This window comes from Gopherus flavomarginatus, unplaced genomic scaffold (genome assembly GCF_025201925.1).
Source record: "Gopherus flavomarginatus isolate rGopFla2 unplaced genomic scaffold, rGopFla2.mat.asm mat_scaffold_67_arrow_ctg1, whole genome shotgun sequence".
NCBI lineage: Eukaryota > Metazoa > Chordata > Testudines > Testudinidae > Gopherus > Gopherus flavomarginatus.
Window position 1 is genome coordinate 1,103,139 of NW_026115140.1, and position 25,939 is coordinate 1,129,077.

Consider the following 25,939-nt stretch of genomic DNA (forward strand, 5'->3'; position numbering starts at 1 on the left):
CACACATGGCACCAAGATGAGATCATTAGTAGACTAACCTATAGGAGAAGGACACCCCAGCATTAGTAGGGGAGAAATCCCTACTGAACATGCATTACACCTAGCAGCCCCTGCGTGGGGTCGGGCGGGGGCTGCGGAGGGGGGAGACCTGGGAAAGGGATGGATGGAAAATGTCTGTGCAGCCGGGACATGGCCGGGGGGCGAGGGGAGAAGAGCAGGTGACCCCTGAGGAGCGGGGAGAAAAAGGGAGGGCTGAGATCCCCTCGGAATTACCACTGCCCCCTCCGTGGAGACCCCCCTCCTCTCCTGTCTTGCCCCCTTTCTCCCTAGAGAGCAACAAGCAACATCCAGGCTGACACCCCCTTCCCTCAAACCCCTGAGAAGTTCCCTGTTCCCCTCCCCCCATTGTGCCCCATTTTCTCTCCCCTTTGCCAATGGCCAGTTCAGATCTCAGGTTTGGGGTGTTTCCCCCCATTTTCACCTGCAGTGATTTGTCCTTGTGTAGGTGGGAAATGGTACCCCGAGTGATTTCTGAACTGGGCAGAGGCTGGGGGGGGGGCCTGAGACAGGGACACCTCTGGGCTGGGCTGGGGGGGCCACTCTCTGCTGGCAACAGGGCGTGGGAAGGGCCAGGAAGGGGAGGGGGGAGCAAGTGTCCCCCATAGAGAGGGTCCAGCCCCAGGCTGCTACCAGTAGCACATTCCTATCTTGGCCGGGGGGGAGGGGCTTTCTCCAGCTGGGACCTGCCCCCTAGGCAGCCCCAGGCTCTGACCGCACCAGCCCCACCTGGAGCCCCCAGTGAGTGAGAGACCCCGGAGGGGGAGGGGGAGGGAGCACTGGGCCCTGACAGGAAAGTGACTCTCTCCCCTCAGATCTTGGTGTTTTCCTCTCATGTTATCAAATATGCAGTTTGTGACACAATTTCTTTGCAAATCTCAAAGATTCAAATAAAATAACCTAAACATTTGCCCCACTTCTCTCTAGTTGTCTATTTCTAATTGAATATGCCCTGAGATTTTCCTGTCTCTAATTATAAAATAATAAGAAAATCTCAGATTTACACCTTTTCTCAGATTATTGAACACAAAATGTTTGCAAATGTTGCCCATTTCCTCTTTATTCATTTATCAAGTATTCATGTGAAACACTCAGATTTTACCTCCTATCAACAACTGATATAAAATCCCTCTGATTTTCCACTTTCCTCTCTATAATTTGCAAAATGGATCCAAAATCTCTGATTTCCACCCTTTGTCTTTCATTTCTGAACACTGATCTGAAAGCTCAGGTTTTCCCTCTGTGTCATTATCAAATGTCAATTAACAATCCTCTCAAGTTTTGTGCTGTTCCTTATGTTTCTAAATCCCAAAAACTTCTTCCTTCGGGGGAACCTGTTGCCCTGAGTCGCTCTCCATTCTGGATGTTGCAGGGGATTATATTTCCCAGTGATTGTCTTTCCCCTCTCCTTTGAGGATCATTTGTTTCCTCTTTTAGCTCTGTTAGATATTTGCCAAAGAAAGAGAACAGCCTGATATTTAATACACATCAAAGCCAGAGGCCTCCCCCTGTTTGGGGATCAGTGGTTCGCAGCTGGTAGTGGGAGAGTTGGCTGGCTCCTTTTCTTTTCTCCAGCTGGCACAGGATGAGGGGGTCACTCTGAGTGCAGCATGTCTTGAGAAGTATCCCAAACCACAAGACAAATGGTCTCTGTGAAGGGTTGCTTCCCACAGTGCTAAGATGTAGCCACATCTGGCAGGATCCATGCTGGCTACTATTTGCTAGTGACAGGCCACGGAAATTTCTTACCTATTTTGCCCCTCCATGCCAGGCCTGCACAACATACGGCCCACGGGCAACGTGCGGCCCGTGAAGTCTCACTGTGCGTCCCGCAGCCGGGAATCAAAGGGCTCTGGGCTGCCCGTAGCCGCGGGGAATCCAAACCCCTTTAAAGTTCAGCCGTGGCCGGGATTCAAAAGGTTCTGAGCTGCCCGCAGCCGCAGGGAGCCCAGAGCTCTTTAAATCTCAGCCGCGGCCAGGATTTATAGGGCTCTGGGCAGGTGGGCGGGGAGCTCAGAGCTCTTTAAATCCCAGCCACCAGGGCCGGCTTTAGGCCAATTTAACCAATTCCCTTGAATCGGCCTCGCTCCTAAGAGGACCCCGCACCCAAGCCCCAGTACCAGCAAAAGCCAGTGCGCTGTACCAGGGTGGCCCAGTTTCCCCAGGGGGCAATTTAAAAGGCCTAGGGCTCCCAGCAGGAGCTGGAAGCCCAGGCCCTTTAAATTGCCACTAGAGCCCTGCTTCTGGAGCCCTGGGGTATGGCTGCGGGGCTCTGGGGGCTATTTAAAAAGTCCAGGACTCCCATTGCTTCTACCTCCCTGGCCCTTTAAATAGCCGCTGGAGCCCCGCCACTTCCCCAGGGTTCCCGCGGCTATTTACAGAGCTGGGGCAGTGGAAGCAGGGGCGCCCCGGGCCCTTGAAATAGCCCCCAAGCCCCAGGCTGCTGCTGCTACCCTAGAGGGAGAGGGGGGAGGAGGAGGAGGAGAAGGAGGCACTCACCACAGAGGATGGGCTGTACCCCCTGTACCTGCACCCCCTGCCCTGCCTGCAGCCAGCCCATCCCCAGCCAGCCCCTGCTGCACCCCCTGCCCGCACCAGCCCCGCACCTCCTGCCCTGCTTGCACCAGTTCCTGCCTGCAGCCTGCCCATCTCCAGCCAGCCCCACACCCCCTGCCTTGCCTTCAGCCCTGCACCAACCCCTGTCTCCAGCCAGCCCTGCACCCCCTTCCCTGTCTCCAGCCAGCCCCTGCCACACTGCCTGCTCTGCCCGCACCAGCCCTGCACCCCCTGCCCTGTCTCCAGCCAACCCCGTACCCCCTGCCTTGCCTTCAGCCCTGCACCAACCCGTCTCCAGCCAACCCCTGCCACACCCCGCTGCCTGAAGCCAGCCAGTCCCGCACTCCTTTGTCTCCAGCCCTGCCAACCCATGCAGCACCCTCTCTGTGGCCCTGCCTGAAGCCAGCCAGCCCACCCCACACCTCTTGTCTCCAGCCTGCCCCACACCCCTTGCCCAGCCTGCAGCCAGACCCTACCTCTCGCATCCTCCCCCTCCCCCACCTCCAGCCAGCCCCATGTTCACTGGTGCCCTGCAGTTCCGAGGGAAGTAACCCTGCACACTTGCTTCAATGAGATGGGCAGGGAGCAGCTGGGACCCACACATGTGCACCCTAGCACAACCTAAGGGAGTGGCAGAGCTCATTTCTAGTTCAGGCCCATCTTTTTAAAAAAGAACTTTTAGGTAGGGTTAACATACATCTGTACTTTCCCGGACATGTCAGGCTTTTTGGTTGTTAAATCGCCATCTGGGAGGAAAATACGGACGCATGGTAATCCTACTGGTACAAAAAATACATACTGTGGCAGAACTTTTTATAGGGAACCGGTTGTTAAGAACTGAAAGGCTTTTTTTTCCCCAGTCATCCCTGCGGGGCCCCGCACTTCCTAAAGCCGGCCTGCCAGCCACGGCCGGGATTCAAAGGGCTCTGGGCTGCTCGCAGAGATTCCCGGCTGCAGCTGAGGTTTAAAGGGCTCAGGGATCCCTGTGGCTGCAGGCAGCACAGAGCCCTTTGAATCCTGGCGGCAGCTCCAGGGGATGGAGTGAGGCTGGGATTTCAAGGGCTCAGGCTCCCCTCAGCAGCAGGAGCTCTGGGACCTTTAAATCCCTGCCCCAGCCCTGAAAAGCTCCGGGTTCCCCCAGTCGTCAGAGCCCCAGGCCCTTTAATTTGACCCTGAGGGCTCCCAGCCACCTCTTTGGCTGGGAGTCCCTGGTTGATTTAACATCAAGTAACACCTCCCCACCACCAACCTTCCTTTTTGACCCACAGCTGTTTTGGTGGGGCGGCGCTGGGGAAGTAGGCTTTGTTTCTGCAGGGCTGGGCGGGGTGTTTCCGCCAGGCTGGGAGGTCCTGAGTGGGGGGTGTTTCCACAGGGCCGGGGGGTTTCGGTCCTCAGCTGTTTTCTTTGGAGTATTGTGGCCCTCGCTGTTTTACTCAAAGTACTGTACAGGAACTTTTCAGGGGGATTAAGGCAAAATGCCACATTTATTAGTAATACAGGTATCAATTAATACTCTATGATATGCACATGAGATATATATCACAGTCATGCATTCACGCACACACACAGACAAACACACTCCGTCTTGCTGTTGTTACCAACTAGTTGCTCCCCTTAACTGCACTGGCCAGGTGAGTTAGATGGGGGAGGGGTGGAGCCGGACTTCTACCGATCGAAATCGATGGTCCGATGGTGACAAGACGAGATCCGGGGTCCTTCTGCAAGACACCTCGCATTTATAGCAGCTTCCCTCTTATGCAAATCTAGACCAGATTCAAAATCTGGGTCTGCGCCCGTTGGTCTTTGTGCTGCTTTTCTCTGGGTGTTGTCCCAATGCTGCTCAAAGAGGGTGTTTTCTAAAGAAGGTGCTTGCTTCTAATCCCTGAGGCCATCAATATGTCTGCTCTTCTTTATTGGGCCCACTTGACAAGTTGTATTGTCCTTTGCTCTGGCTCCCATTCCCTCTTCAACTGTTGTAGCTGTCTGGAGGTGGGTGTCTTCCAAGCCTCACTCATTCACACCTCATTCAGTCAATAGAGCAATTGATTACAGAGTGCGGGGGAAGATCTTATTCTACTTCTAGCAAAAAGGCACATGTTTTCTTTTACTTTAACTATACTATCCTTAGGGGCTATAACATTTGATACAAAGTTTTCTACCAATTCTCTATATAGGGATCTAATACAAAGTTGTATGAAAATAGAGAGGCACAATGCCAAGTCATATGAATTACAAAATAACATCATGCCGGATGCAATGTCATAAAGATAAAGATACTTAATACAAAATAACACAATGCAACGTTATAAAGATTTATAGAGATAGTTAATACAGAGATTTCTCTACATCACCACTTTACGAGTTGTGCAGGCCTGCTGACGGCATTCGCGGGGCTTCTTGCTCGTGTGGATTCTCTGATGCTGAATAAGGTGAGAGCTGCGATTGAAGGTTTTCCCGCACTCACTGCATTCATAGGACCCCTCCTGTGTGTGGATTCTCTGATGCCGAATAAGGTGTGAGCTGCGACTGAAAGTTTTCCCGCACTCACTACATTCAGGAGGGAGAGGATAGCTCAGTGGTTTGAGCATTGGCCTACTATACCCAGGGTTGTAAGTTCAATCCTTGAGGGAACCATTTGGGAATTGGTCCTGCTTTGAGCAGGGGGTTGGACTAGATGATCTCTTGAGGTCCTTTCCAACCATTATAATCTAGGATTCTATGATAGGATCTCTTCCCTGTGTGGATTCTCTGATGCCCAATAAGGTGCGAGCTGCGACTGAAAGTTTTCCCGCACTCATTGCATTCACAGGGCCTCTCCCCTGTGTGGATTCTCTGATGTTGAGAAAGGCCTGATCTGTAAGTGAAGTTTTTCCCACACTCAGCACATGTAGTTTTTTTGCTTTTCCCTGCAGATTTCCTGCTGTATTCTGGTTTCCTTAAGGCCCTTCTGAGTTCCCTGACAGGAAATAAATTTATCCATTTTCTCCCCTGGCTGGTTTCCCTGCTCTTTTTCTGGTCTGTGCTGAACCTCACACGTCATTGCATCACCTGCTGTGATAGAGACAGAAACCTCAAACAGGGATGGAAAGGGGAAGGCCAAACCAAAACAAGTGCTGGAGAGAGGACAAATAAAAATCAGGAACTCAGCTCCCCCCAACAGGAGAGAGGAGGGGATCAATTCAGCCTTCACATCCCATCCAACTTCACAGGGGGAAGGGAGAAAGCTACTGCCCGGTGTCTGCTAGCATCTATAGGAAGCCTTGAGCTATATTTACCCTGCGGATGCGACCCCTGCTATGGACAATAATGAACTGAGAGACTTCCCAAGAGCTTTGTAGGGCATCCTAGATGTTTCCTTCAGGCCCTTAGAGATTCTGAATTGGTTTAATGTTTCCTCATCTGTGCGGGGATATCTCAGGATCTCTTTTTCCTCTGAACCCTGGAGCTCTGGGACCCATGGCTCTTCCCCTTGTTCCAGCTGGGAGATCATATCACGTTGGAAAACCAGAAACTCCACTCAGATGAAAGAAAACAAAGGAGTTCAGTTGATTTCATACAACTTGATCATCAAAAACATTCTGTTAATTTATCTTCAGTGCTTAGTGTGACCTAGTGTGCCTGGGGCAGTCCTCACTGAAAATGCCAAGGTCAGAGCAGGCTGAAAAAGGGAGAGCAGATGCTCCCCATACTGGTGGTTAACACTGAAGTTAAACTCACTGACCAGTCACAAACTGTGCTTCTGATCCCACACACTGGTTAACGAGACTCTGAAAAAAGAAATGACACGGCCCCCTTTATTGCATGACAGTTCTCTGACTCCTAATCAGCAACTAGGTCCCGTACAGTGAGAGGTTATTTAAAAACTCTGCTCACTGTGATACAGCATGGCCAGAGGGCAGCAGGAGAGTGATCCTAATTGGATCCAGGAAGTGGGTGGGTAGAAGGTTAGCCACATTACCCAGGTTTGGATCTCATCCAAAATACCATGCTGCCAGCCAATCCTTTAGCAATTAAACTAAATGTTTAGAAGAAAGAACAAATGAAAGAATGAAGTTAAATTCCATCCTTCCAGACAATTCTTTAGCATCTAAACTAAAGGTTTAAAAGAAAGAGACAGAAAGAATTTAAATGGAAAAGCAGTCAGATACATTCCAAAATGGATATATCAGGTTCTTAGCAGTATTGGTGAGTTGCTGGCTTGAAAGTCTGTCTGGAACGCATCCACAGCTTGGATGGGTCATTCAGTCCTTTGTTCCAGGGTTCAGTTTGTAGAGAAGTTGCTCCAGAGGTAGGAAGGGGGATTGAAGACAAGATGGAGATGATGCAGCTGCGCTTTATATTCCTTTTGCCATGTGGCTTGTACTTCCTGTGTCCCAAACACAAGCTTCACAGCACATGGCATGGAAAAGCTTTGGAGGTTTCATTACACAGGCAAACCCCGGCATGTCTTGCTGACTCAATAGGTGTATCCCCTTGGTCCATAGGTTCATTGTACAGCTGATGACCCTCAATGGGCCATCAAACATGCTAGGCAATGTTGATGCCAATATGTCTGGGGGTGTCACCCAGAAAAACTGCACAAGTCTGGAAATACAGATATACCTTACATATCTGTAACTCACAATACAAAGGTGATAGAAACATAGAAACAAAATTATCATACTTGGCAAATCATAACATTTTCACTGACACTTTACATGGCATACCTAGCATGATTCATTGCAATTTTATCAGATTATATTATTTTATTATTAATACCAAAGTGTCTCACAATTTCATGCAGTCTCACACTTGCTAAACTAGTGAATTCCCAGGACCAGTTCCCCAGGTCCTTGAAGATGCCAAACATTGTGCTTATGAGGGATTGAAATACCCACATATCTGCTGCGAACACACACACAGACACTGTGTCAATCTGTACCCCTGTGTTCACTCTTCTAGAAAATTATGATCAATTTTGTACCCAGTATGGCTTGTGAGGTATCATTAGAAAACACATAACCTACTGAATATTATCCTCCTGTTAAAATGTGTAGTAACACTGTATGTAAAATTGTGAGATTTTACAGTATGATATTACTGAAAAAGTTACAGTTCTGGGGAAGACCCACAGACCAGTTCCTCAGAGACAGCAAGGCAAACAGCTGGTCAAACAGCCATTCTCCTGCAGGGGGAAGGTGTGAAGACATTAAGGGCTGGTCTACACTACGGGGGGAAATCGATCTTAGATACGCAAATTCAGCTACGTGAATAACGTAACTGAAGGCGAATATCTAAGATCGGATTACTCACCCATCCTCACCGCACGGGATCGATGTCCGCGGCTCCCCCTGTCAAATCAGGAACTGCATTGGGGTTGGTGTTGTTCCGAAATCGATATAAGCGTGCTCGGGGATCGATATATGGCGTCTAGATGAGACGCCATATATCGATCCCTGAGCAATCGATTTTAACCCGCCGATACGGTGGGTAGTCTAGATGTAGCCTTACATTCCATCACAGGGACCTATTGAGGCTGTTGTGGAAAACGACCACAGGATTAATATTTGAATCAGCTCAGCCTGAGGCTCTTTTCTTGGTTACAAGCACGCAGGGGGCGACAGCTATTGGAATACTGTTCCTGAGCTAAAAATCACACAAGCCTTTTACAGCTTAAAACCACAAACAATGACACATACGTTGCACGTTAATTTCCTTATTTGGAATATATTGCAAAATATGATGCAGGTCAAAAGCAAGCTGAACAATCAGTTTTCCATATTTGGCCTTTCCTGTTATTTTTATTACACCTGGTGATATGGGAGCAAGACTCTCCATGTCTCAAGAAATGTCACTACCAACCTAGGCCATTTTCACATGCTGGGGTGCAATCCAGATCGGCGAGGAGTTGTGTCATCTGTAATCCTGGGTGAGATTCAGTGTTCTGCTGCTGGAGCTCCCCTGTCTGGATACTCCCAGCCAGCGTTCAAGGACGCACTGAGTGTCTGTATGATAAGTAACCCTGGACTGGCAGCTCTGACTCCAGCCGCCTGCTTGTTACACCCCAAGCAGATTCTGGTTTGGGTAGAGAAGGCTCAGGGTTTGAGAGAAGGCTGGGGGTAGGAAGCTTCTGTTCATTATGCTGGACCTAACCCCAGTTTTACTTGAGTAAAGAGATATTTGACATTGTGTGATGCTGCTCCTGTGCTCTGTTCCCAAAGTGTTCTGCAGCAGAGGAGGGTCTCTAGTAGTATGTATGTTACTGGCCTATTGGGGTGATGCTGAAACAGGACAGGGTACAGATGGCATTGTGGGGGTGGCATGAACCTTCACTCTTCATTTCCCCTTCCAAGAACAGAAGGGACAGGAATCCTTACCCAGCAAGACCATCGTCTCATAGTTCCCCTGCATGACATCTCTGTAGAGGGCTCTCTGAGTGGGGTCCAGCAGAGTCCCCTCTTCCCTGGAGAAATACACAGCCACCTCCTCGAAGGTCACCGGCCCCTGAAAGAGCAGGAGTCCAATACTCAGTACCTGCTGACCCACTCACAACCCTCACAACCCCACTATTCACGGAACAGCAGCACCAGGGAAATGGAAGCTCCGGGAGGCACATGTTAACAGAGTCCCACCCCACCTTGCTTACAGCAGCCAGGAGGCATCAGAGGGTAGAAAGAGAGAACCTTTGTGTCTCCCATCTGACAGACAGAAGCAGGGTCTTCACATTTATCACATAGCTACTAGCCAGAGCTTAATATAGGAGATGAGGCTGTCTCTGGACCCTGATAGTGGCTCCCAGGTAGGAATCCAAGCACTCTCCAAATAAAATATATGGAAGAAAGGGGAAGTCAATCATAAAGAATAGAAGTTAGAAGGTCAGAATTGTAGTGCCCATTAACAAAGGTTTAGAGAAAATAGAGCCTATCAAACTAACGGGATATCCTTATTGGATTAGATCAAAAGTTTGGTTGCAGCTAATAATATTGATGTAATATACCTAAACTTCCGTAAGGGACATGACTTGATTAGCACAATATTTTTACTAAAAAAAACTAGAATGATACAAAATAAACACGGCATACATTAAATAGATTAAAAACTCTGATAGTAAATGGGGAACCATGATCGAGTGGATTTCTTTCTAGCAGGTTCCTGCAGGGATTGGTTCTTGGCCCTGTGCTATTTAACATTCTTATCCATGACTTAGAAGAGAGTACAAAATCATCACTGATAAAGTTTACAGTTGCCACAAAGATTGGGGTTGGTGGTAATTAATGAAATGTCAGTAGATTCAGGCTCCATCGCTGAGAGTCTGGGAAGTTGTCCCAGCCCTGGCTGGAGGGTTATTTCCTGTTCCACAAAGAGAGGAAGTTCCATTCCCAACTCCTGTGCCTTGAAATTAGGACCTATCTGACACTACACCCCCATATTCATCATAGTGGTATGAGTATAATATGATTAGGACATAATTATGATCTATTTTGTAGAAGATGCATCATGTGTGGTGTCACTGGAAAAGTTCTGATTTGCTGAATATGATTATCCTATTTGTGTGCACATATCATGTTCGTATCTGAAGTTATGGATATTGACTCTGTATCTGTATTTCAAATGTGCTTACTCTGGGTAACACCCACAATGAGCCTTTCAGGTACAACAGTGAAGAAGCCAGACAGTGCTGATGGCTCAACAAAGACAATGGACTGTGGAAGAGCTTAGCCTTCCTGTGAATGTTTCAGCCAGCCTATGAGTCATGGCTACTATGACTCAGCAGGGCCTGTGACCAGACCACATGACACTAAACTCCATTTTAGTAGCTGTATTTTTCCACAAACTGGACTAGGAACTGAGTTTGGAACAAAAGGTTCCCACCATATGGAAAAGCTACATAAGGTGGGGTGTGACATCATCTCTTGGCCTCATTCTCCACACAAGAGAACTTCTGGAAACACCTGAGAAACAAAAACGGATGTGGGGGAAGTGCTGCTCCCAGGATCAAGAGAGATTTCTAGCTTGTGTATGGAAACTTGGGGGACTGCTTGTACCATCAGTCAGGGTGAGAAATTGCTAATTCAAATTCTATCCATCTAGTATGTTAGGCTTAGTCTGAGTTTTGGTTATTTGCTAAATAATCTGCTTTGATCTGTTTGTTATCACTTATAATCACTTAATCTATCTTTCTGCAGTTAATAAACTTGTTTGATGCTTTATCTTAACCAGCGTATTTTGAGTGAAGTGTCTGGGGAAAATCTCAGCTTGTTGTGCACATCTGTCCCATATCGAGGGGAAGGGGAACTACATTAATGAGCTTGTATTATAGAGATCTCTGTGCACTATAAGATGGTATCATTCTGGATTTATACTACAGCAAGTGTGCAAGGTTGGGGAGTGGGAAATTGGCTCTTGTCTTCTATCTGTCCTTGAGTGGCTTAGGTAACGCACTCAGGTAGCTTAGTTGGCTGCATGGCGCCACCTGCTGTTGTGTTGGGTGATAACAGGCCCTGGAGAGGCTGGCGAAATCTCCAGCAAAGCAGTGTGAGAAGGGCCAGCCCAGCGTGAGGGTTAGAGGACACAGCAGTTCCCAGAAGCTCCACAAACTGCCTCCTGGGGGTGACAACCCATCACGCCCTACACTACACAAGTCTCAGCAGGTTTGTCACATGCTGTCCCCTCCCTTTCTCCACCCGAGATATTTCCTGCTTCCCACCACCTCTAGCAATTCCCACCCTCTTATGCATTTACTGCTCCTCAACCTCCAAGCAGAGCCCGCCACCCTGATAATCTCTTACCTGAGCCAGCTCCATTGCAGCCATTTCCTTGCCCCTGGGAGGACGAGATGATCTGCAGCGAAACATGGATGTTATTCTCTGGCCTGCCGGGGTGAAAAGGGCAAGGTGTGAGAATTCAGACTAGGCTTTTGTCCATTCCACAAGCCGATTCCCCCCAGCTTTTCCCCTGCTAATGCACATTCTAGGTTCTAGCACACTGTGAAGCACAGAGTGACCTTATTCCAGTACAGGCCTAGCCCCCTCCCACCAGGGTGTAACCCTCTGACACATGGGGAAACCCTCCCAGTAACAGTCTCTCTCTTACACGTATCAAGTTTGCGGACAACACCAAGCTGGGTGGGGTTGTAAGTGCTTTGGAGGATTGGATTAAAATTCAAAATGATCTGGACAAACGGGAGAAATGATCTGAAGTAAATAGGATCAAATTCAGTAGAGACAAGTGCAAAGTACTCCACGTTGGAAGGAACAATCGGAGGCCAGAGAAGAGCAGAAACAAAGGAGTCACTTTGGGGGATTCTCCCTGTCATTGTCCCCAAGGCAGCTGTCTCAGGTTTACAAAGGTGTTTCATGTTCCAGCCTTTATACAGTCTCTCCTGGGAGTGCCCCTTTCATGGACTGGGCCTAGTTTTAGTTTTTGGTAGTTAACAAGCTTGGTTTATTGTTCATCTAACCAGTATGTGTGGATTGAAGTGTGTTGGAAACTCTGTTTGGGATAACAAGCTGGTGCATGTCATTTTCCGCTGATGAAATGACAGACTTCATATGAGCTTGGGTCGTTCAGTAGCGTGCTGGACAGTGCAAGATGCACATTTCTGGGGGAAAGTTGGGCACTTGAGAATTTGCTGGTTTTCTCCTGAGGTGTAATTCATGAGTGGCTGTCTAGCAGCACTCAATACTGTGTAGCTGGGAGTGAGTTACATGCTGGAGACTGTGTGTTAATTGGCCAAGAGGGGCTGTTCTCGCGGGAAAACAGTGGAAAAGGCACCCCATGCTGGAGGACTGAGGTACAGCTATTTAACAGTCCAGATTGTACTCTGGGTAACATCACAGACACTCATTATGACAGAGCCTCTTACAACACAGAGAAAGTAAATCCATGTCCCAGAAATCGAAGACTCCAGACAGAGGGCAAGTGTCCCTGGCACTGCTTCTTGCTGACAGAGAGGTTCAGAGACAGTGCGAGAATCCTGGGGAAGCTGGGAACAGGAAGCATGGGCTGGCGGGGTTCGGTGGAGAAAGGGAACAGGAAGGGCAGGGATATTACTGAATCCAGGATCTTCAGCAGTACTAGATGACAGGATAGCACATAGTGCAGCCCATTGGAAAACACAATCCCAACTATACATACAAAATGATGGGGTCTAAATTAGTTGTTTCCACTCAAGAGAGTGATCTTGGAGTCACTGTGGATAGTTCTCTGAAAACATCCACTCAATGTGCAGCAGCAGTGAAAAAAAGTGAACAATGTAGGAAATAATTAAGAAAGTGATAGATATGACAGAATATCTCATAGATCATATTTGTAAAAACAGCAAATAAATCCATGATACACCCACATCTTGAATACTGCATGCACATGTCACCCCATCTCAAAAATAGATATATTGGAATTGGAAAAGGTTCAGAAAAGGGCAAGAAAAATGATTAGGGGTATGGGACAGTTATGCCAGACCTAACCCCCAGTTTCACTTGAGCAAACAGGAGATATTTGACACTGTGCAATACGGCTCCTGTGCTCTGTTCCCAAAGTGTTCTGCAGCAGAGGAGGGTCTCTGGTATTATGTGTGTCACTGGCCTATTGGGGTGATGCTGAAACAGGACAGGGTACAGATGGCATTGTGGGGGTGGCGTGAACCTTCACTCTTCATTTCCCCTTCCAAGAACAGAAGGGACAGGAACCCTTACCCAGCGAGGTCACAGTCTCATAGTTCTCCTGCATGACATCCCAGTAGAGGGCTCTCTGAGTGGGGTCCAGCAGAGCCCACTCTTCCCTGGTGAAATACATAGCCATCTCCTTGAAGGTCACCAGCCCCTGAAAGAGTAAGAGTCCAACACTAAGGACTTGCTGCCCCACTATTTGTGGCAGAGAAGAGTGAATCAAATGGAAGCTCTGGGTGGATCATAGTCAGGAGAGTCCCACCTCGACCTGGGTCAGAGTATCCAGCAATTGCCAGGGTGAGGGGATGAAGAGAGAGCCCCTTATCTCTCCCAGCATATCCATCACCCCCCTACTAGCCACTGACTGATACAGGAGATGGAGCCCCTAGCAGGGTCCAGGGAGAGCTCGCTGGTAGGATGCCCAACACCCTCCTCATTGTGAGGAGTGGGATATGAAGGGAGAGGCAGCTCCAATAAGCCTGACTCATGGGTGTCCCCGTTATATCTCACAGCAGCTGATGGTTAGTGAGGTCAGGCTCCAGCACTAGGAGTCTGGTCAGTTTGACTAGCTCCATGTAGGTGGGTTATTTTCTCTCTTCACAAATTAGGGCATTTCCACCTCCAAACCTCCTGGGTCTGTTCCTAGAATCTAGGCCACTTAGTAAATAACTCCCAGCAGGTCTGCCACACCCTGGCCTCCTCCTTTCCCCACGCTGTGAATTTCCTGCCCCGCTCCAACCTCCAAATCAGACTCTGCAAACCTTCCCACCTCTGGTGTATTTGCTCTCCCTTTCCTCCAGCAGGAACCCACCAGCAACCCCCCGATAATCTCTACCTGGACTGACTCCACTGCAGCCATTTCTCTTCCCTGTCCCACGCCAGGCTGGGATGAGCTGGAGCAAAACATTCTGCAGCCTGTCTGGGGGAGAAGGGCAGTTGTGGGCGTTTCACAACCGGTTTTAGTTAATTTCACATCACAATTCCCCCAGGCCCTTTCCCTGCAGACAGACACCCTAGATTCTGTCATGCTGGGAAATGCTCAATCTGTTTATTACAATTTAGACCTGGCCCCTCCTGCCAGGCTAAGTCCACAGACACATTTTTAACCTCCCTTCTCTCTCCCCTCACCCCTTCTCTGAACACAAGGCTAGATAAGAGCAGAACCAAAGGAGTCACTGTGGGGGATTCCCTCAGACACTGACCCCACGGCAGCCACACCCCAGCAGGGGGAATATGGAGTCAGGAACTGGCTTTTGCTCTGTCTGATCCTTGTTTTGTTCACTGGAAAGTGGTTCTGCCCCAGGATGCAGCAATACATGTGTCTGGGTGGACTAGAGAGCTGGAAATCTCTCCCCCACATTCATTTCTCCCACTGCCCCCTTTCAGCCTCTCCTTCCCCTGTCCTCTCTCCCTGCCCCTCTGGCTGGGACAGTCCCATTCCTGGGGGCTTTGCTCTCCCATGGCTGGATTTCCTCCTGGCAACCGCTAATGGGAGGAGAAATGAGGTGGTGTTGTTTGTGCAGAGTCACTTTCTTGCCAGACCCTAGGACATTCCCTGAGGTCTTTCAGTTACCTGGAGACTCTGGCTCAGAATTTAGTAGTAACAGGGCCCAGGACTGCCCTAGGGGGCTAGGACCAGCTGCAGAAAGTCATCCCCTGGGCCGGGCAGAGAAGAAGCTTTAATTAAGGTCACTTCCCAGCACAGAGCCCCACTGGGGGAGCAGCAGCTGCCAAGCCTGGTCTCCCAGATCACAATGGAGGCTGCAGCATCTGACCCAGGAAGCTAAACCCCAATATCCTGAGCAGAGAGGGACGGAGTGTATGAGCAGCTTCCCTCCTTTAGCTCTCTGGGGAGAGCAGCTAATGGGAGCCCCTCCTCACAGGGAGAATGGCTGATCTCATTTGACCCACTGTCCATCTGGAATCACTCCTTGTCTTTCCATACAGTGACTCTGGATTAACAACGGTCTCAATGACACCGGATTTCAGAAAGAATGAGTTCAGAACGCTGTGGAAAAGACCATCGTGTGGCAGTGCTGACTCCCTTCCCACCTCCCTCACCCCCGCAGATCTAGGACAAGGACTGGGGGCAAAAATTTTCCAAACGGAACCGAAAGTTCCTGCAGTTTTCAAAAGAGGAGAAAAGTAAATTCTGTGAATTCACACTAACAGTGTTTGCTAAGTGGACAGAAAGTTAGCACAGTGACAGGGCACGTGACTGGGGAATGGACTTGGTGACCTGGTGACTAGGAGCCAGGACTCTGGTACAAGTTGACCAGAGAGAAGGATCATGGTTAGCAGCAGCCCCCAGACACCCCCTAGTACCCAGAGCCCAGACCCCCCAGCCAGGGGCCCCAGACACCCCCCAGCCAGGATCCCATCAGATATTCCCTGGGACGCAGCCCCCAGAGTCCCTGGCCAGGGACCCCAGATACCCCTCAAAGCCCCACCGGCCAGAGAACCCCCACCACACCATGATTGCCAGGTTGGGAATCCCAAAGGGTTCCCCCCACCAAGAGCCCCCAGCAGCCAGGCACCCCCTCAAGGGATCCCCCCCCCACTGGGAACTCAGTCCCTCACTGCCTGCCTAGGAACTTCCCCACCCTCCAGAACGATCTACCCTGACATTTGCCTGGGACCCCCTCCTCTGCCCAGTGTGACCCCCTGATGCTTTACAGTGCGACCCATCACTTTGCTTCCCTGGCATGCCCTCACCTAGTGCCAGGGATCCCCTCCCCCAGCTCTGTTCACTGGGCATGGCAACAAAACCAGGAACCAGCGGGGGAAGCACAGACAGAGCCCCTGGCACAGAACCAGGCTCCCTCTAACCCTCTGTCCCGCCTCCCCAAGAGACACCCACCCCCACTGTTCTGCAGCCACCAGGCCCCCAGCGATACCCACCTCCAGGACCCATAGCCTCAGGGATGGGCACATCAGACCCACCACCCCCGAAAACCCCAAACCTCCACAACCCACCAACCTGACTAGGGTACCCCCTGCCCAGCCACCCAGAGGCCTCCCTCTACCACAATGCCCCTTCAGCTGCAATCTCCCCACACAGACACCTTCCCTGCCCCTGCAAGTGTTACCTCACAGAGTGTGAGAAGTGGCTAGAAAGTTAACACCACCTCCTGCTGGCCAGTCACACAGGCAGACGGAGCCTGGGGAGTGCTTCTTTAACAGGAGAATGGAAGGCCTGGAGGGCAAGAAAGATCCACGGGCTGTCACTAGCAAATAATGGCCACCATGGATCCACCCCAGAGGCGGCTGCATCTTAGCACATTGGGAAACAACCCATCATATTCAATTAGAAATAAAACAACTAGAGAGAAGTGGGGCAAATGTTTGGGGTATTTTATATCAGTCTTTGACACACGCAGAGAGAACCCTGTCACAAACAACATTTGATAACATGAGAGAAAACCACCAAGATCGGAGGGGATTTGATGTTGCTATTAAATAACTAGTGGAAAAGGGGGACTGTTGGACTGGATTTTATATGACTGTCCAATACATAAACAGAATGTGATGGTCCCCCCCCCCGGCCACGGGGCAACCATTCACGTGAGCAGCTCAGAGCCCTTTGAGGAGCTGATTTAAGGGCGGGGGGGGAGCTGGAAGGCTCCCTGGACAATGGAAGGGGGCCGCAGGGGAATTGGGAAATGGGGTCTGGGCAGTCTACATGGGGGATGTGCTCCTCCCTTCCCTTCCCTGCCCTGGCAGAGAACGGGAACCTCATCCCATCCCACTCCAGTGGGAGCCATGTTCTGGGGAATGACCCAGGGCAATAATTTCCCACCCAAACAAGGACAAATCGCTGCAGATAAAATGGGTGGGAAAATCCACCCCCCATTGGAGAGATTTTAAATTGACATTTGAGAAGTATGGAGAGAAAAGGGAAAATCAGAGGCAATTATAGAGCTGATCATTGGGGGGGGAGGAGAATCTCCCTGGATTTTATAGCCACGTGTGATAATGAGAGAGAAAAGGGGAAATCTTGAGAGAATGTGTGTGTGGGAGGAAGTGGCAAAAACAGGGACAGGATCCAGTTAACTCACCTCCCTCCCACCCCGGGAATGTCCTGGCTGCACAGAGACAGATCTACACCCCCACCCCAGTGACCTCCCCCCATGCAACTCCGGCTTCTCCTCCCCCTTCGACACCTCCGCCCTCACACCAAAGGGGGGGGCTCTGCCAGCGCCTCCCCCTGAGCTCAACTCCTGCTCCTCCCCCCAGCCCGGATTGTGCCCTTTAGCCCCCCACGAACCCTGCCTCCAGCTGCCTGACCCCCCCCTGCCCATCAATTTCCTGCTCTGCGCCCGCCCCTCCCACGCTCCCTGTTACTCCCCCGCCCCGCTGCAGCCCCGCCCCCAGCGCCCGGCGGAACGTTACGGCTGGTCCGGGCAGGGGGAAGGGCAGCGGCTTCAGCGGCTGCTACTGGGCATGCGCAGTGCCCGGGAGTAGCACATTGGTAAGGAGAGGGATTTAATACACCGCCCCCCCCCGCCGGGCCCGGGGTCCGCCCCTCCCCCCCACACGACGGCCGGGCCTCGGCCCCCCCCATCCCAGCGGGGTGGGCGGGCGGATCCTCCTGCAGCTCCACTGGGGCCGAGGCGCGTTCAAGGCTTCTCCCAGGCTCCCTGGGGCAGAGTCACTTTCCTGCCCCCCAGCGCCTCTCATTCCCCGGGGGCTCCGGGTCACAATGTCCCACCGCCCTTCCCCCGCCTGCAGCTCCGGCTTCTCCCCTCCCGCCCCCGCCAGCCACACCAAGGGGAACCCCCGGGCCCCAGTCTCTGTCCCCACCTGGATCCCAGCGGGGCCGGGGGCAGATCCTGGCTGCAGCTGAGAACAGCGGCTCGGGCAGCTCCAGCGCTGCTGGCAGCACGTGGAGAACCAGGAAGCAGCTGTTCAGCCCGGGCTCTGCGTCACAATGTGCCAGAGCCCCGCCCCCAGGAGCTGCCCTGCCCATGGGCTGTGCCAGAGCCCCGCCCCCAGGAGGTGCCCTGCCCATGGGCTGTGCCAGAGCCCCGCCCCCGAGAGCTGCCCTGCCCATGGGCTGTGCCGGAGCCCCGCCCCCAGGAGCTGCCCCGCCCCCGGGCTGTGCCAGAGCCCCGCCCCCCGGAGCTGCCCCGCCCCTGCTCTGTGCTGGAGCCCCGCCCCGAGGAGCTGCCCTGCCCCCGAGCTGAGCCAGAGCCCCGCCCCCAGGAGCTGCCCGCACCTGGGATGTGTCAGAGCCCCGCCCCCTGGAATTTCCCCATGTTGGGTCTCTGAGCTTTATTCTCCTGCCGCCTTCTTCCCAGCACCCCCTGCTCCCTTCCTGTGTCTGCAAACACCCCCCTCCCCCGGGGCGGCTGCAGTGCTCGCTGAGGTTGACTCCAGTGGCTGAAGTTGCCTCCATCTTTGCTTCACCTGGAGGGGGAGAGACAAAGAGAGGAGATGGTCCCAGGGTGTGAAACCAGAGTCAGGGGGCAAGGAAAGAAGGACTGTTTGGAAAGGTGGGTTTTTTTTGTGGGGGGGGGTGAGCCAGAGGGATTCAGAAGAAGTTGGGCAGCAGAGGCTCAGGGAAATTGAGGGGAACCTCCTGGGTGTCTCAGTGTTGCCCAGGGTTTGTACAGCACCTTGCATAATATGGGGTCTGATCTCAGTCATGGTCTGTGCAGCACCTGGGAGCCCTGATGTCTATTTCCTGATCACAGGCTCTAGGAATGGAGAGAGGGAAACCTCAGCACCTGAAGGTTAATGCAGCCCTGTGTGCAACCCCTGCTAGGGTGATCCGACAGCAAATGTGAAAAATTGGGATGGGGGTGGGGTTAATAGGCACCTATATAAGAAAAAGACCCAAAAATCGAGACATCTAGTCATGCTAGTCCCTGCTGTTCTCATAAGGGGTCGGCTTAGAGAGGGTTTGGCTACACTTGCAGCTGTCCAGCGCTGGGAGTTAAAGCTGTCTTCCTACAGCTGTTTAGGGAAAGCGCTGCAGTGTGGACACACTGACACCTACCAGCACTCTGTCATGGCCACATTTGCAGCGCTGTTGGGAGTGGTGCATTATGGGCAGCTATCCCAGCATTCAAGTGGCTGCAATGTGCTTTTCAAAAGAGGAGGGTGGGGTGGAGTGTGACACGGAGCGTGGGGGAGACAGAGCGAGTGGATTTTTGGAGCTGACACTGTGTCAGCTCCCTGCCTGGCAAGTTCAAGCCTCCTCCCCCACCCCTCTCTCATTCACTAAATCCGAATAGCCGCCTTTGTTTTTTTCCTCACAGACCAGATAAGCCACTGATCCAAAACAGACCCCCCCTCCGCCGTGCCCACCCGGCTGCTTCTCTCCTCAAGCAAACACCAGCTGTGGGTGTTCCAAAGGGATCCCCCTGCCTCTGCTCATTCACTGCAAACAGTAACTGTGTTTGGTTTTCAGATAAGCAGCTCCGGGAGCCTTCAGCTCAGAACAAAGCAAACAGAGGCATCACACCAAAACAAAGAGCATTATCTCTACTTAAAAGCATTATGGGAAGGTTCCGGAGGTCAGTGACAGCGTAGTAAGATTAATCACTGTTTACACTGGCACCCCAGCGCTGCATCACCAGCTCTGTTCTCTTTATTCCTCTCGTCGAGGTGGAGCACATGCAGCACTGTAGCCAGGGAGATCCAGCGCTGTATGTGCCTTGCCAGTGTGGACGGGGAGTAAGTTACAGCGCTGTAAAGCCACCACCTGCACTGTAACTCTCCAGTGTAGCCAAGGCCTGAGTTGTAGTAATAATAGCAGCCAAGAATCCGGTGGCACCTTCTAGACTAACAGACGTATTGGAGCATGAGCTGTCGTGGGTGAATACCCACTTAGTCAGATGCAACAATAGTCCCATATGGGCTAGTGGTCAGGATTCCTGGTTTTCACCCAGGTGGCCTGGGTTCAACTTCTGGTGTGGGAAGAGTGCAGAGCTTTTGCCCAGAGTGGAGGCAGGAAATGAAAGGAACAGGAAGGGATCCTGCCAGCAGTGGAGTTAGACAGTGTAGGGAGGGGACCCCAGAAGTGGGGGTGGGGCAGTGGTTTGGGGGGAGATGAGGGAAGGATCCCAGCAGTGCGGGAAGTTGACAACCTGGAGAGCACAGGCCTGGAATGGGGACCTGGAAGAGTGAATGTGTCCCTCTAAACCCATCAACTGCAGACTAGGCAGGCTTGGAAGAATTGTGTATTTGTTGGTAAATGTCAATTTCTGTGTAAACACAACCCAATGGCAAAATATTTCCATCAATAATCATCAAAATTGACAGATGGGCAAAGTAAGAAACATGCTGCTTGGGAACTTACCATGTTGTAGGAGCAGCAGTGATCTGTATGCTCTGTATAACCTGTATGCTCAAAAGGTCTGTTAAACTCCCCCAGCTTGTGTCCTTTCCCGCTTTTAATGCCTGTGAAGTGGCTTTCCCACTCTCCTTTGTACCTCCAGTGAATGCCCTTCACCCGGCCCATCTGGCCAGTGGTTCGCTGTGTTACATTCTATTGCACCTCAGGGAGACTGATCTTCATCGCACCGTCCATCGCTGCGCTGTGGGACACTTACCTTAAAGGATCCTGACATCTCCACTGCCAGGCCTGTCCTGGGAGCGTGAGTATGAGTGTGACACCCTCCCCCATCCCTTCTTTTGAGCTTAGCTATCAAGCTAATAAATGTGCTGCTTTCTGCCAAACTCTGGGGCGGAGGGGCATTATTAGTCCTCTCTAAGCTTACTAACTGACCCAATTTTGGGTAACACAAGCAACATTGTTTGATCTGTTATTGTACCAAAGGGGGAGATGGTTGTCTATAAAGGAGGGTGAAGACTAAATGCCTCTGATGAGAATGGGATATGAACCCATGCAGGCAGAGCATAATGGGGTAGCAGTCCATCACCTTAACCACTCGGTCACCTCATCTGAGCTGTCAAAAAACGGACAGGAGGAGAAATCTAAGGCCGGCAGAGATAGGGACACTAAGGAGTTATTAAATACTAAGCGAAAGCAGGGTCTGAATGAGCTCCCCTCTCTCACCTAGTGAGGAGCTGAGGAAAGACTTCAGGAACAGACCGTGTTTGCATAGACACACCTACTCTGCCTAGCTATGCAGCATGATGGTGCCGCTTCCCCAAAATGACCAGTTTGGGATGGTCTTGGGTTACAAATGACTTTAGGATTGAGTGGAATAAAATGTTATTCTCCTTCCTGTATGAGTGAAGGGCAGCAGAACATACCTAGTCCGTCCTGATGGAGGGGTAGGTGAGTGAGGAATAGCTTTTATTGGACTGCAGAGAAGTGATTGAGGACGTCACCCTAAACCAGTGGTCCCCAAACATTTCACATTGTGCCCTCTTAGCCATGGCTGTGGCCCCTCGGAAGCCACGGTCAAGAACCGGGGCTGGGAGGAGTGGGGCTGTTGCTTGCTGGGGTGAGGGGTGCGGACAGGGGTAAAGGGGTCGACGCCGGGCTGGGAGCCAGAGTCTCAGGCTGAGGGTGGGTTTGGGGAAGAGCTGTGGCAGAGTGGTGCTCCCTCCCTGCCCTCTATGTGGGCTGGCTCAGGTCCTGAGGTGCCCCCATGAATGTTCCTCTGTGTCCCCCTAGGAGTCGCACCCCACATTATGGGGACCACTGAACCCTACTCGCTAAGCCGGGGCTAGTGATGCCAAACCCCCGGGAAAGGGAGAACAAGTGTGGGGGCCCCAGCACCAGAACCATGCCCCTACCTTCTGTCTGTGGCTCTACCCCCTTCCACCCATGGCCCTATCCACTGTCACTTCTGTTCCACCCCTTCCCCCACCAGCCCCACCCTATCACTCCTTTACCCCTGCCCCGCTGTGGCCCTGAGACCAGAGAAGCTCTGTGCCCCTGCTGCAGCCCCCGGGCTGTAGCAGGGAGTGGGAGCTCCTCCAGCCCTGGGGCTGACATAGGGGAGACTTCTCCAGGGGGACCTAACTTGGCCAGGGCCCCTGATCATGGGCCCCACTGTCCCCTTGGCAGTGCAAGGTTTGGGGAGGCTGAGCCCCCTTGTCATAAACAGATAGCTAAGGGTTAATGTTCTTTTACCTATAAAGGGGTAACACCAGTAACCTAAAACACCTGACCAGAGGACCAATCAGGAAACAAGACTTTTTCAAATCTGGGTGGAGGGAAGTTTTTGTGTGAGTTCTTTGTTCTTTGTCTTGTGTCTGTGGCGTCTCGGCTATGAGAGTGATTTTTCTATCTCCTGCCTTTCTAATCTTCTGTTTCCAAGTTGTAAGTACAAAGATAATAAGACAATAAGTTTATATTGTTTTTTTTTGTATTTACATGTGTGTAGTTGCTGGAATGTTTAAACTGTATTCTTTTTGGATAAGGTTGTTTATTCATTTTTTTCTTTTAAGCAAATAACCCTGTATTTGTCACCTTAATACAGAGAGACCATTTTTATGTCCTTTTTCTTTCTTTTTATATAAAACTTTCTTTTTAAGACCTGTTGGATTTTTTCTTTAGTGGGGACTCCAGGGAATTGAGTCTGCAGCTCACCAGGGAATTGGTGGGAGGAAGAAGTCAGGGGGAAAATCTCGTTGTGTTAGATTTACTAGCCTGACTTTGCATACCCTCTGGGTAAGGGGGAAGAGAGATTAGCTATCTTGGTACTTCTATTTCCAGGACTGGAAACAGGGAGGCGGGAGTCCCTCTGTTTAGATTCACGGAGCTTGCTTCTGTATATCTCTCCAGGAACCCAGGGAGGGAACACCTGGAGGGGAGGAGGGGGAAGGGAAATGGTTTATTCCCCTTTGTTGTGAGACTCAAGGCATCTGAGTCTGGGGGTCCCCCGGGGAAGGTTTTGGGGAGACCACAGCGAGCCAGGCACTGTATAAATCCCTGGCTGGTGGCAGCTTTACCAGGTCCAAGCTGGTAACTAAGCTTGGAGGTTTTCATGCTAACACCCATATTTTGGACGCTAAGGTCCAAATCTGGGAAAAAATATTATGACGCCCCTCCCCCCTGAGCCTCCATTACGAGCCGCCCAGGCTACCACTGCTCAGTGTGTGGCCAGTCTCTGTGTTTTCTGCTGCTCGTTCTGGGGAGCCTGGCCGGCCTTAGGGGTGGTGCCCCCCGATAGCCGCCCAGGGCTCCAGGGGTCAAAGGGCACCGTGTGGCAGTGCAAAGGTGCTCACTGCTCTCCCCTGCCCCAATGCTCCTCCATGGGTCCATAGAGGTTTGAGGGGAGTAAGGAGCAACCCTATGTGCTCCATGCGTCCTGGTCACTTTTCCCACTTGGGCTGTGCTGTGAGGGGAGCATCAGAAGCTGTTGCTCTCTGCCCTCCCGCTACGCAGCCCGGCTGAGGAAAGTGACCTGGATGCAGGGAGCTCGGATGATCTCACTTCTTGCCCCCACATCCCACAGCCCCTAGGGGTGCCCAGATGAGCAGTGTTCCAGGGAGGAGTGGGGGGCAGCAATGCCAGCTGCTCCATGCACACAGGTCAGTCTCCCCATGTGGGTGCAGGAGGGGGTGCAAGGGTTTCTGTGATGCCTATTCTATCAATATCGTCACTCAATACCAGGCACTCAAATTCACCAGTCTTAGTACTTAGACGTTTAGCGTTCGTATTTAAGCACTTCTAAAATGTGTCCCATTTTAGCTGTCTGCTATTACATGATGTAATTGAGGGAGACTCTTTCATTTCACTGTTTCTCATCAGAACCTACCTGTACATTATCATCTTCCATCCTCTCCACCTTACTAGGCTATAGAGAATCCCTGTGAATAGTTCCTCTCCTAACGGATGTCTCTGTCTGAACCCTGTGCTCCTCAGCGCCTGTCGGCTTTCCCCAGCTCTGAGGCTGTGTCTACACCGCGCACCTTACCACGGTGCAGCTGTGCCACTCTAACCATGCCATTGTAAGGTGCGCTGTGTGGCCGTCCTTATCGCTGAGAGAGAGCTTCCCCGGCAACAAAGCCAAACTACCTCCAATGAGGGGCAGGAGCTTTGTCACCGGGAGCACAGCTCCACCTATGATGCGCTGTTCACGCTGCCGCTTTTCATGGCTCAAATTTTGGCATTCGGGGAGTGTTTTTTCTCACCGCAGAGAGACAAAATTTTTAGCAACAAAAGCCGAAATTAAAAAAAACTCCTCTGCAACCTATTTAATTTTACCTTTATACAACCTTTATACTGCCTCCAGTTCTGGTATCCTCATTTGAAAAAGATGTTGTGAAATTGGAGCTAGGGCAGCAAAGAGCCACCAAATGTTCTGAGGGCTGGAGAAAAATGCCTTCCAGTGAGCTATTGAAAGAGCTCAACCTGTTTAGCTTATCAAAAGAAGATTGAACGGTGATTTCATTGAAATGTTGAAGGGCCTTAATGGAGAGAAAAGATTGGGTATTTACGGGCTCTTGAATGGAGCAGAGAAAGGCATAACAAGACCCAATGGCTGGAAAGTGAAAAGAGACAAATTCATATTACAACTGAGGCACAATAGTCAACAGCGAGGATGATTCACCACAGGAGCAAGCTACCAAGGAAAGTGGTGGATTCACCATCTCCTGATGTCATTTAATGAAGACTAGATGCCTTTCTGGAATGTGTTTGCCCCCAAAGTAGCTGTTATGTCATACAGGAGGCCTGTGATATGCAGGTTAGATGCTCTAATGGTGTCTTCTGACCATGAAGTCGACTAATTTCTGAAAAACTGAGTGTAGCATTGGGAGCAGCGTCTGATGTTTTCCTGTCTAGCCGTCTTGCTGCCTAGAACGAACGCTCCTTGAGTGGGGTGATCCACAGGGAGTAGCTCAAACCTCCAAAGTGCCTGGCCAGGGGCAGGACATTAGCCCAGCAAGGGAGGGGTGTGGCAGTGACATCACAAAGGCCGTTTGCAGGACCTCAGACTATTGGTCAAAGGTGGTGGGGAGGTGGTGACCTCACAGAGAGATGCTGACATCAGCCAGGCAGGACAGGGGCGAGGGGCCAGGGAAACCTCAGAGACCTCTGTGGCTTTGCTTCAGCACGTTTCCTTCTCCAGGTCTCTCTTTGAGGACTGAGAGATTATTTGGGGTCATGGACGTGAGCGCCAGGAGGAACCTCTTCCGAGTTTCCTCCTTCCCTTGTAGTGATTTTACTAGAAAACAGCCGTCCCTGTTTAGAAGGTAAGAGCCTCCTGGAGATTTGAAACCTGTTCAGTCTGATCTATCTGGTGACAAGTGAATTCTAGGCATGGAAAACACGAGCTTAAGGAGGCAGAATTTTATTGCGCACCTGGGATTTTGTCCCTTAGAATCGCTGGGGACATTAGGGTTTGTCCTTTTTGTTTCACCTCTTCCTCCATCCCTCCCTCCTCTTCTTCTCTTGCTTCTTTTGTCCTTTCTCCTGTTCCCTTCCCAACAACAGGACGGAGGTGTGTGTGTGTGTGTTGCAGGGAAGTCCTCTGCAGCTCCCACTATGGAAGGTCCACCCAAAAATGTGGGACTGAAATAGTGCTCGGGCAGTGATCCCCACCGGTGACCTGGGCCATCCTTTGGGCTCTCTGGTGAGAACCCTCAGCCTCCCGTCCTCCGTCTCTACCCTGATTGGTTGAGCAGGGGGATGTTGACAGGGAGGAGACTCAGGTCCTTGTTGTTCTCTTTTAAGATCAAGTAAATAAGTCAGAACCAGTTCTATCTTTGATTAATTTTGCTGCTTCTCTGCATTAATTGTCTCTGAGCAG

The 25,939-nt window shown here is 51.1% G+C and overlaps 1 protein-coding gene and 1 long non-coding RNA gene across 2 annotated transcripts in view; one reads left to right on the plus strand and one right to left on the minus strand.

Annotated features, from left to right (window-relative positions):
- The window catches only part of LOC127042598 (zinc finger protein 560-like), a 105,383-nt gene that overhangs the window by 22,942 nt on the left and 56,502 nt on the right, over window positions 1-25,939 (plus strand). The window lies entirely within an intron of this gene.
- On the minus strand, window positions 8,841-18,147 carry LOC127042603 (uncharacterized). The gene is made up of 3 exons (XR_007771983.1): window positions 18,063-18,147; window positions 13,237-13,413; window positions 8,841-8,919 (listed from the first exon to the last, which is right to left on the minus strand). It is a non-coding gene; the product is annotated as an uncharacterized LOC127042603 (long non-coding RNA).